Genomic DNA, 15,763 nt, shown 5'->3' on the forward strand with positions numbered 1-15,763 from the left:
ATTTAATTGGCATGGTAATCAAGAAAAGCTGGCTTTATTTTCCGATGATATTACTTTGTACCTGATAAAACAAGAAAAGGACATTTCTGTTTTAAGCCTTTTTACGAAACAAATTTAATGAAGATAAAATGAAGGCAATAACTGTAAACTGTCTACCCACACATAAATTGATTCAGCAATACCCATATTTATGGGGACATGATAAAATTAAGTACTTAGGGGTATGGGTTAAAAAGGATTCTGTTATGGCACCTAAGGATATGTGAGAAGAGGTGAAACAAAAGGTGATACAAAAATTGAGAAATTGGAAGCTCTGTTTTATGGATATGAATAGCAAAATGCAAGCAGTGAAAATGTTCTTAGTCCTTTTAGTTTCAAACACAAGTCAAGCATATTGTTAACAATCATAGGAGAAATTGTAGATAGCAATTAATAAAGAGTTGGGGGATTTTGTCTGGGAGGAGAGGGGGTGGGTTGGTCCTTCCAGTGGAGCAGGGTGGTTTGGGATTGTCTGGTTTGAGGAGCTACATAGTTAGGGCTCTACATGTCATGGGCGGAGAGCTCTAGTTCAGGGTTGACAGTAAGGACAATGATGATAAAGCAGGTGAGAAGCTCAAGTGATAAGGAGAAACTGGAATTTTGGATTCACATTCTTCAGGAGAATGACAATAGCTGTGCAGAGTATTCTGTTCATGGAGTGGCAGGAAGTGTTCTAAGAATTGGGCCAGGATGGGAATATAGAGGGGATGTTCTGCTGATGGGGATCACTGCAGCTGGGCCTGCACAGGATGGGCAAGAGAGGGCTGGAATATTCTGGGGAGGACTGGAGGGGGAGCCAAGGTGCTGAGAGCAAATAATTGGAGAGGGAGGGGTGGTGGAAGGGAAGAAATCAGGAATTCATTTGGACTGCAGGCTGGGGTGTTGCCTTCCATGTCAGGAATTGATGTCAGAGTGTAGGCAAGGAAAGGGGACTGGGGATTCTAGATGAAGGATCAGCATTGGTGGAGTTTTTGGTGGAGTCTGGAACAGAGGCTGCTGATGGAAGGTGGATAGTTGATAGGACATATAGAATATTGCATTATGGCTGTGAAAATTAATCAGGGGAGGTTGGGGAGGATTGGGAAGGGAGACTGGATGAGCGATTTGTGGAGAGGCAGTGGGAGGATATGTGTATGGCTCCCAGGTGTGCAGCAGGTTCTAGGGGATTTGGGATCTTTTCTTGGAAATGTTTGCATTCATACTTTTGTGCCTCAGGCAGAGTCCAGGGAGTTTGTCCTTGGGTGGACTGCAGGTGTTGGGGGAGTGATGGAGATGTATTGGAGCATGTTTTTTGGAAATGTGGTGGGTTGGCAGACTTTGATGGTTTCTTGCAGACTGTTCTGTCAGGAGTGCCGTGTGAGCAAATTGGTGTAGCTGGGGAGGTGATTTTTTGGGGGGCTGTGAAGCAGGATTGAAGTTGCCTAGACACAGTAAGACCTTGCTGAGTTTGATTCTAGTGGCTGCCAAGAAGGTAGTTGCTGAAAAATGGAGATTAAAGTCTGGGTCGGCTGTGCTAGAAGTGGTGAATATGGTGACAGAGATGGGGGAACTGGAGATGAGATCTTTTTTAGGAGGGTGGGAGCAAATTGCACAAAGAAGGCTGAGAACTGTGGGAACAGCACATGCAAAGTGGTGTTTTGGAGGAGGAATGAGGTTTATCAGAAGACAGGAATTGAATGAGCTTTGTAAAGTTTGACTGACAATGATTTTATAGAAGATTATATGTAATGTGTGGTGTTTGCAACTGAAAATATGCCAATTTGGTGTTTTCATTTATATGAATGTATGAATGCCTATATCATAAGTGATAATTCAATAAAGATGTTTCTTGTTAAAAAAAAGAGAAAGAATTAAGCTAACACAGGAAAGGAGATGCTGCCCATAGGGAAGACTGCAATTAGTGTATAGAGAATAGGTAAGAGGGGGCTGGAATTTTCCGTAGGAAACTGGCAAAGGTATTGAGAACAAATAATTAGAGAGGGAAAGGTACTAGAATGGGACAAGGCCAAGAAGAAAAATGGACTGCAGGCTAGAGGCTGCCTTTTCTATCAAGGATTTATGTCAGAGTATAGAGAAAGAAAAAGGGGTAGGGGAATCCTAAATAAAAAACCTGCATTGGTTGAGTTTTTAATGAATCTAGAACAAAAGCTGCTATTAAAAAAGTGATAATTAGTAGGGTATATAAAATATTGCACAATAATTATAAGAATCAGTCAGAGGAGATTAGAAAATACTGGGAAGAGAAATGAGATAAGCAATTCACAAAGAAACAATGGGAGGACATATGTATGGTTCCAAATATGCAACAAAGTCTAGAAGATTTAGGATTTTTTGCTTGGAAGTGTTTGTATAGGTACTTTTTTCCCCCAACACACTCCAAAGAATTTTTCCTCAAGTAGATGGCAAATGTTGGAGATGCAATGGGGAAGACAGAAGTAGCTGAAAGCATATGTTTTCAAAGTGTAATGAGTTGGCAGACTTTAAAAACTGCCTACAGAATACTCTGTCAGGAATACTGGGCAAGCTAAGAAAATTATTATTATTATTATTTTTTTTTTTTAGCTTAGATATAGGATATGAATTGCGTAAGCACAGTAAGGCCTTGTTAAGTTTAATTCTGTGGCTACCGAAAAAGCATTTACTAGAAAATGGAAATCAAAGTCTAAACCAACCATACTTGAATTAGTGAATGTTATAAAAGAGATAAAAGAACAGGACATGGGACCTTTAGAAAAGAGCAGGAGCAAATTACATAAAAAATGGAAACTGTGGGAACAATACATGCAGAAAAATGTTTTAGAGGAGGAATGAGGTTTAAGAGAAGGCAGGAATTGAACAATTTATGCAATGCTGGATTGATTACAGTGCATAGAAGAATATACATGATGTATAATTTTTGTAAATATGAACTTGTTAATATTGTTTGTTTACTTTTTTATATAAATGTGGCTTTGCCTATGTCACAAGTGATAATTCAATAAAGGTGTTTAAAAATACAGTAAATATAAAATCTGAGTAAGAGAGCAAAGATATATAAGTTACATCTTCATGCCTAAAGGCTTGAAAACAGATATTGAGAAAGTAAGGGCTATAAATAACGCAAATCCTTTAACCAGAAGAAAAACAAGTTTTCATGACATTTAATGGAGTGATGCAACAGCACTTGTTTTTTTCTTTTTTATAACTTGTCTGCTGTAAGTTTGCCATTAAGGAAATCATTGGTACTTAATGTGGAATGGACTAGAGAAAATAGCATAAAAGGAGTTTAGAAACGTTTAAGTAGTTAGCAAAAGAGGAACTCACAATGAAAGTAGTTTAATGTAAAAAAGTTAGTGGTATTACAGATATATAGAAATTAGAATAGTGCTGATGCAGGAATTCTGCAAGAAATTAAACTATTTGCTTATGATACAACAGCACTTGGGGAATGCAAGGGAAATATGCACAGCCAGTAAGAACAAAATTTTTCATAGTATATGGATGTAAATATTTCCATAAATATTTTAAAGAAAAGTCTCTTTAGGCAGAAACAGACCATAAACCAACAGACAGTATAGTTAAGAAAGCCACATGCAAGGCACCTCAAAGACTGAGCAGAGCATTGTTAGCAAAACTGTAATGTAATTGTAAAGTAAAGAAGCGTATATAACAGATATGCTGAGTCATTGTATAAAACAGATATGCTGAGTCATTTGTATTCAGCAGAGCAACAAAAGTATTCATTTTAGGAAGAACTGAAAGTGAACTAGGCGATTCCACAGTTTCCAGTAACCAACGAGAAGTGGAAACTCTCTCATCAGTGTCCCCAGCAGGATCCAGAAATAAGAATGATTCAAGATATAACAATAATCTACTGTAAATAAAGTTATATAACTTAATTTTTATTTAAAGAAGAAATTAACAGTATACAATGTCTGATTTTAATGCAGATAATGGCAGCGCCTAATCGGTTAGTAAAGTAATGTTGGCAATAGTACAGGAGTCATATTTATAAAATATGAAATGTAAAAAAGGAACACATAAGGATTATACTGACCAGGCTTGCAAATGCAGACAGAACAAAAAGTTAAAGAAAGAGATGAGATGATTTCTTACATAGGCTCATAGGTAAATATGAGGCTAACTGCCCAAAGGGCCATTTTAAGCCTAGCCAATAACCCAAAGTCAGAATCAAACCCTCTATCTTATACTTGTGAGGTAAAAACCTTAACCGTTATGCAAAACCAATAATCTGCGTACTATAAGGAATTGAGTAGAATAAAGTTGGAACAGATTTGTTTCAGGTTAGAAGTCATGAAGTTAAGGGATACAAAACACGCTGGTGTTATTATTACACTTAAAGTTGTGTTTTCAAGACATAAGCTACGTAATGTAACTGTCCCCTAGAACATTCCAGAATACACAAGTAGTCTTGCAGAACAATGAGAATCAAAGCAGTGAACTTTAGATAGAATAACTCGTAGTCCAGATCATGAAAAACCTCATGAGTCTTACCAACAACTATTAACATCTCAACAGTTAAGACTCATACACAGAACACAAGCAGAAAGCTATAACTCAAAGTGGAAAGAGGTGATGATGAAATTGGGGAAATTCAGGAAATAAGGAGATAGTAGGATTTTGGATGCAGATACTTTGGGAGAATAGGAACAACCATATAGAATATTAAATTCATAAAGTAGCTGAAAGTATTCTAAGAACTAAGCCAACATGAGAATGGAGAAAGGAGATTTTTGTCAATAGGAATGACTGCAATTAGGGGTACACAGAATAGGCAGCTAGAATTTGCTGGACAAAAATGGCAAAGAAACCATGATATTGGGATGGAAAATAAATGGAGACAGAAAGGTAGTAGAATGAGAAGAACCCAAGTATACATTTGGACTGCAGGCTAGAGACGGCCTTCCCTGTCAGGGATTAATATCAGATATAGGTAAAGAGAAAGGAACAGGGGATTCCTAAGTGAAAGACCATCAGTGGTAGAATTTTTAGTTGAATCTAGAATAGAAGTGTCTTTTAAAAAGGGGGTAATTAATAGGGCTTATAAAATGCACAATAACTATAGGAATCAATTAGAGAAGGGTAGAAAAGATTGGGAAGAGAAATCTGATAAGCACTTCATAAGGAAACAATGGGAGAACATATGCATGGCTCCCAAATATGCAGCAAAGTCTAAAATATTTAGGATTCTTGCTTGGAAATATTTGCATACATATTTTTATACCCCAAGCAGACTCCAAAGAATTTTTCCTCAGGTCAGGTAGATGGCAAATGTCGGAGGTGTGATGGGGAAGAAAGATGTAACTGGGAAGATATGCTTTGAGGCTATAATGAGTTGACAGACTTCAAAAATTCCCTACATAGTTCTCTGTCAGAAATACTGAGTGAGAAAAATGGTGTAACTAAGGATTTTTTTTTGAGCTGGGATACAGGATTTGAATTGTCTAGACATAGTAGGGCTTGCTGAATTTAATGCTGCTGGATACCAAAAAGCAATTAGTAGAAAATGGAAATCAAAATCTAAACCAATTGTATTTGAAGTATTGAATATTATAACAGAGATAAAATAATTGGAAGTGGGATCTTTAGAAAAGCGTAGGAGCAAACTACATAGAAAAAAATTGAAATAGTGGGAACAGTACATGCAGAATAATATTTAGAGAAAGATGAGTGAGATTTAAGGGAAGGCAGGAATTGAGCAATTTATGTAATGTTGGATTGATGATAGTTTCACGAAAAATATGTGATATATGTTTGTAACTAGAAACATGCTATACAAATATATGTTTGCCTATGTCTTAAGTGACAGTTCAACAAAGGTGCTAAAACAATGACAGTTGTGTAGCTTTACATCAAATTTTGTTGTAATATATAAATATTCCCCTGCAAGTTAGCTGTTGGCGGCTCAGCTATTTATTTATCACTTACACAATAGGTAAATGAATTGATTCCAAACTCTTTTCAGCCAAAACCGAAGTCCTAAAGTAAACAGAAACCCATCATATACTTTTATACATTTTGTGATGTATATTGAACCATGGCAGATATAGGCAATGAAATCCTGCATGAACCACAATTATTTACAATATCAAGAAATATATACAGACTGATGATTAGTAATGATTATAACAGCCACGTTTACAAAGAAGCTCAATTTGTACATTTGTTTTCTTAACATTTAACATAAGATGCCAGAGTTTGCAAAGCCAGACATCTTTAAGCAGGCATATTATCCACTGACTTTGAAGCATGCACATTTCATTTTTTTTTTCACATTCTTTTTTAAATTACTGCACTACACCTTTTCTTAAAACATGGAAAATTGTGAATAGAAGTAATATTTGTGAGTAGGTTATTCCAGGATGGTGGTACAATTTTGGAGACATCTTTTTCATAATTCACTAGGGACAATTGTGCTCTGTATAATATGACACCTCCATTTCTTCATAACAATCGGTTTGTCTTACTATAAACTTATTTGCAAATGGTGGACAATATTGATGATTAAGAAGTTTGAATGTTAGGTTATTTAGAAGAAATATTATTCTGGCAGAAATGGAAAGTCATTTGGCTTTTTGTAATGTTAGCCTTATGGATGAACCTTAGGTCTGAGCTAGTAATGGCTGATAGACGTAAGCAAAGACTACCTACTGAGTGTCATTATTTTACCTAGAAAATGTAATTTCAGTACAAGAGAGAGACTGAAAGCAATCCACTTAGGACAAAATTCCTGTGCGTCTAGATAAGAAAAGGAGAACAGCAGCAGCGGTATTGAGTAAAGTCAGAATAGGTGTTACGAAGTGTCAGCAGCCAAGATTTGTTTGTAATCAATACTGAAGATGGAAAGCTGCTGAGAAAGAAAACAGTGACAGTGGCTTAAAATGGTTACATGCAACAGAATCCATCATAAATACAGCAGCTGTTCTTATGAAGCCATCAGCCAAGAGGTATGTCACAAATGTTCTAGAGAGGTATCCAATAAGATGCATACAGAAGCATTTCCATAAGCAGCAATAGACGACTTGGGAATTGTTCATTTGAATGGAGGACATACTTACAGACTGTATGAAGGAGACATTACTTAGGTCAATTGACTTCCTGGGTAAAATCCAATTTACACATCCCGATGAGAGTTAAGAACAGAAAAAAAGGTATTCCTGAGCTTAGAATCAAAAATTATCCTCTGAAGATAGAGCAACCCTTACACACACCTTTCAAAAACTGTAGAAACAGAGCCATGCTAGCTCCTTACTGCCATTTTAAGACACTTATACTCACACATACACACTGCAGGCAAATCATTTGAGCCGCTGTGTCAGATTAAATAAATATTGATACTGCACTCATGCATATCTGGGCAGCTGCCCAGCAAAAGTAGGGAGTGATCAGCATATCATCCATAATGTTGATATTGCCATCTTGTATCCTGTGCCTGGGGCATCAGTCCTTTTCCTCTCACCCTAGCTACAGTTTTGATTCACGTTACTATTTTCAGTATATTGGCAGTACAAGTACAGACAATAGACTCTTCCAGATATTTGTACTAGATTATTGAGAAACTGACAGATAATGTGTTTCAGCTTTGTATATGAAACACTGAATAAAAGTACAAGTTAACATTGAAATGCCATTGTATATTGAAAGCTAAAGGTAATATTTTAATTGTAAATGTTAAATGATCGGAAGAATAGTATTTATTAAATAATGAGGTTCCTGTTAGATGACTGAAGACACATTCTTTCGAATGCATCTTGGTCGAACTTGAAAAGACGAAAAGGCAAAATGATGAAGTGGAATATAAGCAAATTCTTTCCCTGGGAAAGAAATCGTTTGGCCGTGTCCATTACTTTGCCATTTTCGTCACTGTAGTGTGATCTCGGAGTTGATATATTTAAGTAGGGGGGGTGAAGCCCCCCCCACACTTTATGTTATGTTTTAAGTGTTTGTTTTTTTTTTTTTTTTGGAACAGCAATTTTTTTTCCTTGGAAAAAAAATCTCTGTTCTAAGCATTCGAGTTTGTAAGCTTTCGCTTACATGGGGTCGATAAATCATCGTTCGCTTTTCTAAGTGTTCCATGATTTAGTATAGATCCATATACTGCAATACCATGAAGTGTAGGCATGCAAAATGTATATAAAATACATTCATGAGGTTTGTATACTTTCTAAAGTATATTATCTCATAGCTAAGTAAGTGTGAATATTTGTAATAAACAGAGGTAATATACAGCTGTAGAGCTTTAAGAAGTTGGAACCACAGGTTTATGCATCTGAGTTTGCATCCCATGGTCTGATTTCCTGTACAGTGACATAATCTGAAATATACGCTAATGACAGAGACTGCATGTAAGTGATCTCCATGCAATTATTTTAAGCATCCTGATATACCAAATGCTATAATTTGAGTCACAACGGCAGCATTGATATGTACTCATTTAAATGTGGATGCCCTACACACACACACACACACACACACACACACACACACACACACACACACACACACACAAAATAAAGTTTTGGCATGAGTCATCAATCAACTTCACGGGAGTGTATCTCAACATAAACATGGCAAGAGCATGGCGTGGTTTTGTTGAAGCCTGTATACAGGAAGGAACAGAGACTGACATCTTGCACTTCACTTCAACATTCCTACATGATGCTGCAACTATAAGACAGGAAAGACCAACTTGACTGACCATTCTGGTATCAAACTGAAGTGTCAAGCATTATTAAATCCTTCAGAATAAAGCACACTGTCATGTCTAAGAGGGTGGCTGCTGTTTCTTGTTAATGCATGTGAAGGAATGCAGTGGTGAGTATTTATACATATGTATTCAGGGTTTACTATTGAAATTGCGAACATCACTCGGTCGACAGTCGTATGGTCGAACGCATAAGGTCGGAAACACAGATGTCGAAGACATTATAATCAATCGAGGAACGGTTTTAACATGGGTCGAGGTAGGGAAGATGGTTGTAGTAGGGAATAATACTGTACACCTACCTCGACCCATGTTAAAAACTTTGATTATAAAGTCTTCGACATCTGTGTTTCCGACCTTATGCGTTCGACCATACGACAGTCGACTGAGTGATGTTCGCAATTTCAGTAGTAAACCATATTCAGTCATCCACAATTCTACAGTAATGATAAGAAACTAAATCAAGTCTGTTTTGTGCTACTGCTACTTATTTTCTAAATATCTTTATAAAGCAACATATTTTTTAACATGCAATATGGGTATATATACAGTAATAGGAAAAGAAAACAAATCATAACAATATTTCCATTTTTATTATTTTTATGCAGTAAATATATACAGTTTCTTTTTAACAATTTTCAGTCACTTTGACATTACACAAATTGCTCAATTCCTGCCTCTCCTTGTATTTCACTCCTCCTCCTCCTGAACATTATTCTGTGGGCATTGTGCTGAAAAATTGCATTTATTTCTATGTAATTTGCTAATTCTCTTTTCTAAAGATCATACCTACAGTTCTTTTACCTCCTTCACAATATCATTACTTCAGTTATGGCTGGTTTAGATTTTGAGTTCCATTTTCTCGTAACTGCTTGTTTGGCACCCAACAGCATTAAACTTGGAAAAGTCTTAATATGTCTAGGCAGCTCAGATTCTATATCACAGCTCAAAAGAATAATTTCCTTAGTTTAATAATTTGTTCCCCTCACATTTCTGATAATGTACTCTGTAGAGAATTTTTAAATCTGCCAACTCATTACATTCACAAAAACATGTCTCCAGTTATTGATTTGCTATCTACTTGGGGATAATTCTCTGAAGTTTGCTTGGGATATAAAAATATGTATGTAGACATTTCCTTGCAAAAATCTTAAACATTCTGGGCTTTGAGGCATACTTGGGAACCCAGAGATGTCCTCCCACTGTTTCTTTGTGAATTGCCTTTTCAATTACCCGTCACAATGTTTTCTAACCTGTTCCGATATGCAATATTTTATATGCTCTATTCATTACCATTTTTTAACAGCAGCTTCTGTAATAGATTCAATTAAAACCACAACCAGTTGACCTTTCATTGCACCCTTTCCTACCCTTTTCTCTTTGCTTGTGCCGTTATCAGTCCCTGGTAGGGAAGGTAGTCCCTAACCTGCAGTCCAAACTTAAGCTTGGCTTTATACTACTCTACTACATTTTTCCTCCCTAGTTATTTGTTCCAAATTCCTTGATTCATCTTCTGATTTTCTCCATTAAATTCCAGCCCCCTCTCCTATTTTCTAACCCTCTACTTGCAGTCATCACTACTGATAAAAATCTATTTTCCATTCTTGTGTTGGCTTTATTTTTTACATTGTTTTCTGCTAACGTATAATATTCCATATGATTGCTATTATTCTTTTTAAGGGCCTGTATCAAAAATCCTACTTTCTTCTTATTTAATGAACTCCCCATTTCAACACCATTTTTTTCTACTTTGATTTATAATGTTCTGCCAGAGTTATAACTATGAGCCTTAATTGCATAGCTCTTCAAATCAAGTAATCACAAACCACCTTGCACTATGGGGAGAATCAACTTAACCCCCTTAACTGCTGCTTCCACCAAATAAATTCCTTCAAATCCTCATTAATTATCATCCACAACAGCTCCTCTGACTGATACAAATATGTGTGACCATTATATATAAAACTCAAGGGACTAAAAATATCTTCACGGCTTGTATCTTACTATCCATATCTTCAATCAAGAGCTTCCAACTTCTCAGTTTTTGTATTATCTTGTGTTTATTCTCTTCCCACATATCATTATCCTCAATATTAGAATAATTTTTAATCTATACACTTAATACTCTACCTTATCATGTCCCCAATTCATTTCCAGGTACTTAGTTTATTGCTATAGTCTTTGTTTTTTGCTCATTTATTTTATATCCTGACATGAAACTCTCTCAAAATGATCCACAACAATGAAATGTCCTTTTCTGGATTTATCAAGTTAAACATAATATCATCTGATAATAAATCTAACTTTTCTTGATTACCATACTATTTATACCTTGAATTTGTGAGTCCCTTATTTTCATTGGTAACAGTCTTAAATCCACAGCAAATAACCAAGAGGAAGAGAATGTTCCCTTCCTGGTTCCTCTGTTCAAATGCATCTTGTGGGAAAGAAATCTCCTGCCTTAATTCTTGCCTCCAACCCTTCATATATCCTCCTTATTGACCCTGTTATTCTGTCAGGGAAAATAAATGCTACCAATGCCCTATTCATAAAATCTACACTGACTTTATTGAATGTTTTCTCTGCATCAAGACCCACCAATAATACCAGTATTTCCTTATACTCTGTTTCACTTTCGATCATAAGTTTTATTTATATTGTCATATGTTTGCCTCCCCACCACAACACCACACTGATCCGTACTTACCACTTTTGACAACACATTTGCCATTCTCTTAGCTAGTATAAACATAAATACATTATAATGATGGTTTAAAATTGAAACAGGTCTATATGAACCTGGGTCTGAAGAGTCTTTCAAGTTCCCTGCCTTAAAACCCGCATTTGCATGGTTTTGCACTTGTTTCAGACTCAGCACAGCTCCTCGTGGTCCTGCAGAGTGTTACAAGCAGCAGAGAGACGAAAAGAGAGACTTCAAACAGATTAAGTATTTTTTTCTCTGCCTTTCTACTAGCGACTGCATATTCACGCAGAAAAGCAAGTTTCTAGCTATTCTAATATCTGAAAAAAGCTTGTTTTTGCATTTTTACTGTTCCTGCACTTCTTTAAATCGTTTTTGTGTTGTTTAACTGCTGTAGGCTACACACTCAAGTGCGTTAGCCTGTTTAAAGCATTTGCAGTGTTTTTCTGTTAAGTTACTGTTGTTCTGTTGAAAAAAGAAAAAATAAATAAATAAAAAATTACCTTTTCTGAACTAGAGTAGTCCAGATTTCAGGTTTTGCTGAATTCTGGGCTGTGGTATAAGTTCCTGTGTTGCCCACATACTTACTTGGATAGGAGGAAGCTTTTCTGTTCACCAGTGAGAGTGGGGAGCTTTGAGTAGCCTATCTGTCCCTGTAGGAGTGGTCTCAGCCAAGCAACTAGTAGCTTATTGGCCGTTTTGGGCTAATTCCTATCTCTTTCAAATTCCCTGCCTTAAAACCTGCATTTGCATGGCTTTGCGCTTGTTTCAGACTAAGCAGAGCTCCTCGTGGTCTTGCAGAGTGTTACAAGCAGCAGAGGGATAAAAGGAGAGACTTTAAACAGATTAAGTATTTTTTTCTCTGCCTTTCAACTAGTGACTGCATATTCTTACCGAAAAGTGAGTTTCTAGCTATTCTAATATCTGAAAAAAGCTTGTTTTTTCATTTTTACTGTTCCTGCACTTCTTTAAATCATTTTTGTGTTGTTTAACTGTTGTAGGCTACACACTCAAGTGTGCTAGCCTGTTTAAAGCATTTACAGTGTTTTTCTGTTAAGTTAATGTTGTTCTGTTGAAAAAAGAAAAAAAAAATATCCTTGTTTCCCACATTTTCTGAACTAGAGTAGTCCAGATTTCAGGTTTTGCTGAATTCTGGGCTGTGGTATAAGTTCCTGTGTTGTCCATATCCTTACTTGGATAGGAGGAAGCTTCTCTGTTCACCAGTGAGAGTGGGGAGCTTTGAGCAGCCTATCTGTCCCTGGAGGAGTGGTCTCAGCCCAGCAACTAGTAGCTTATTGGCCATTTTGGGCTAATTCCTATCTCTTTCAAGTTCCCTGCCTTAAAATCACATTTGCACGGTTCTGCGCTTGTGTCAGACTCAGCACAGCTCCTCGTGGTCCTGCAGAGTGTTACAAGCAGCAGAGAGATGAAAAGAGAGACTTTAAACAGATTAAGTATTTTTTCTCTGCCTTTCTACTAGCGACTGCATATTCTCGCCAAAAGGCGAGTTTCTAGCTATTCTAATATCTGAAAAAAGCTTGTTTTTGCATTTTTACTGTTCCTGCACGTCTTTAAAACATTTTTGTGTTGTTTAACTGTTGTAGGCTGCACACTCAAGTGTGCTAGCCTGTTTAAAGCATTTACAGTGTTTTTCTGTTAAGTTACTGTTGTTCTGTTGAAAAAAGAAAAAAAAAATCCTTGTTTCCCAACTATTCTGAACTACAGTAGTCCAGATTTCAGGTTTTGCTGAATTTTGGGCTGTGGTATAAGTTCCTTTGTTGCCCATATCCTTACTTGGATAGGAGGAAGCTTCTCTGTTCACCAGTGAGAGTGGGGAGCTTTGAGCAGCTTATCTGTCCCTGGAGGAGTGGTCTCAGCCCAGCAACTAGTAGCTCATTGGCCGTTTTGGGCTAATTCCTATCTCTTTCAAGTTCCCTGCCTTAAAACCCGCATTTGCACGGTTTTGCGTGATTATGCACATAGTGCAATGTCGCGCAGCGCCGTTTAAGCAGTTTTAAACTATTCCCAGCTCCACAAAGTCTGCTCTTTCATTTTTCCATTAGAACTAGTCAAACTCTCAATATAAGCACTCAGCCTTCATTCTACAGCCCAGCACTTGCTCAAATTTCTCAGTAAGCACTAACAAACTTTAGCACTACACCCCCTTATACTATCCAGAAGTACAAGGCCCCCTATTCGTCCATTCCAGACAATCAATAAATCAGTTCTTTAAACCATCCAGGCATGTCCAAAGCGCAGTTTCAGGTATACTGTCCAGTCTGGCTGGTGAATCTGGGAATCTTGAGGCAATGTTACAATTGCCTTATGTACACAGACAACCCTCTCCTCCTTTCAACAAACTCAAATATATGTGAGAGATGCAACTATAAAGCCAAACTGGTGGCCGAGCTCTCTCAACCCAAGACTGGCACAGTCAGTCAGGAAGAGAAGGAAACCACTCGCACCACAAAACCAGTCTCACATAGACCAATTGCACCAGCAAACAAGACACATGAACTCACAAAAACATACTCGGAGGCTCTAAATAAAAATCTGCCAAAGCAACAGAGACCTCCAAAGCAGACATCCAAGCAACCGCTACCTCACAACAACTTTCACGTATCACATACTTCACAAAGTCAGTGTGCCACGCAGTTGCAGCCCCTAAGGCTAAATAACACACCTAATACACTAGTAATTGGAGACTCTATTGTCAGGCACACTGACGTCCCACTCACTAGATTGAACAAGGTGAAGGTCACTGTAAGCTGCCTGTCGGGTGCCAGGATCCACCACATAACACAAGCACTCAGGTCACTGCACAGCAGGTACAAATATGACTCTATCATTGTCCAAGTTGGAGTGAATGACCTGAGATGTACCTCCCTGGACTACATGATAAGAGACATAGAGGAGCTCCCTGATCATATAGCCCAGGCCGGTATGACCCTGACCCTGAGTAGCATCTTGCCCTCACCAAGAATGATGCCACAGTATAAAGACAAAATGATCAATTTTAACAATTGGCTAAGCTATTGGTGTCATTCAAAGGGGATCCAGTGTCTGTCAGCCTGGGATGACATGATCGACAAGCCACGTTGCTTCACCAGGGAAGGCTTGCACCTGTCACCCTTAGGCTTTCGAATACTAGCTAAGGCTCTTGCTACCCCCATAGTGCCTTTTTTAGGCAAGGATCAAAAGACAAACCCACCTCCATAGACAATACCAGAAACAAAAAACTAAGGGTAATGCTACTCAATGCCAGAAGTCTAAACCTCAAGATGCACGCACTTGAGGCACTCCTCAGTATGGAGAAAATTGATATCTGTGCAGTAACAGAAACCTGGTTCAAGGTCCCAGAGAGCACCCCAGCACTACCAGGATTCAACTCATACCATTCTTTTCGGCCCCAGAACTCGGACCGAAATACTAAAGGTGGTGGAGTATCCATTTTCATCAAAGATGCACACACCTCCAGGTTACTGGCACTGCACGAGGCAGTGGAAACCATTCATGTGCAACTAACAGTAGGTAAAACTGCTTTTCATTTTGTAGCCAGCTACAGATCACCCACCTTGTCTCAGGACCCCCACTTGGCATTCCTGAGAACATTGGAGAATATGAAGGTCTCACCAAACACCATGATATTGGGGGATTTCAGCTACCCAAACATTGACTGGGAAAATTACTCAAGTCCCAACTCTTTTGCCCAATGGTTCCTGGAGTTTATAAACTCAAATGCCATGGAACAACTGGTCACCACTCCCACAAGAGGGGACAACATATTGGACTTGGTCATCACCAACATGGGGGCTCAATGTTCCACACCAGAGGTAAACCCCTTGTTGGTAAGATCAGACCATAAACTAATCACAATGGACATCCACATCCTGACCCCACCCCCAGCCAAGGAAACCACTGTGAAACATTTATCAAAAGCAAACTTCACACTCTTCAAGAACAAGGTGGAAAGTTTCAAAGCCCCCGGGTTAATGGAAAATGCTACCCAAACCACAGAATCCTTTACAAATACACTCTGTGAGCACCTACAGGAATGCATGGATCATGCCATCCCAAGTAAAACCAAGACTCACTCCTCCAAAAACAGGAAACCAGTCTGGTGGACCCCGGCCATAAATAAGCTATACAACAGAAGGAGGAAACTATTACATGATAAGGCAAAATCCCAAAAAGGGAAGGCATCCCTGATCAATATTAGCAAGAAACTTCGATCCCTCATAAAATCATCAAAGGCTAGCTTTGAAAGAAAAATCTCCAAAGACTCTAAAGATAATCACAAGGCGTTCTTTAGCTATGTC

The sequence above is a fragment of the Protopterus annectens genome, chromosome 11.part0 (genome assembly GCF_019279795.1).
Source record: "Protopterus annectens isolate FY-2018-M chromosome 11.part0, PAN1.0, whole genome shotgun sequence".
Classification (NCBI taxonomy): domain Eukaryota; kingdom Metazoa; phylum Chordata; order Ceratodontiformes; family Protopteridae; genus Protopterus; species Protopterus annectens.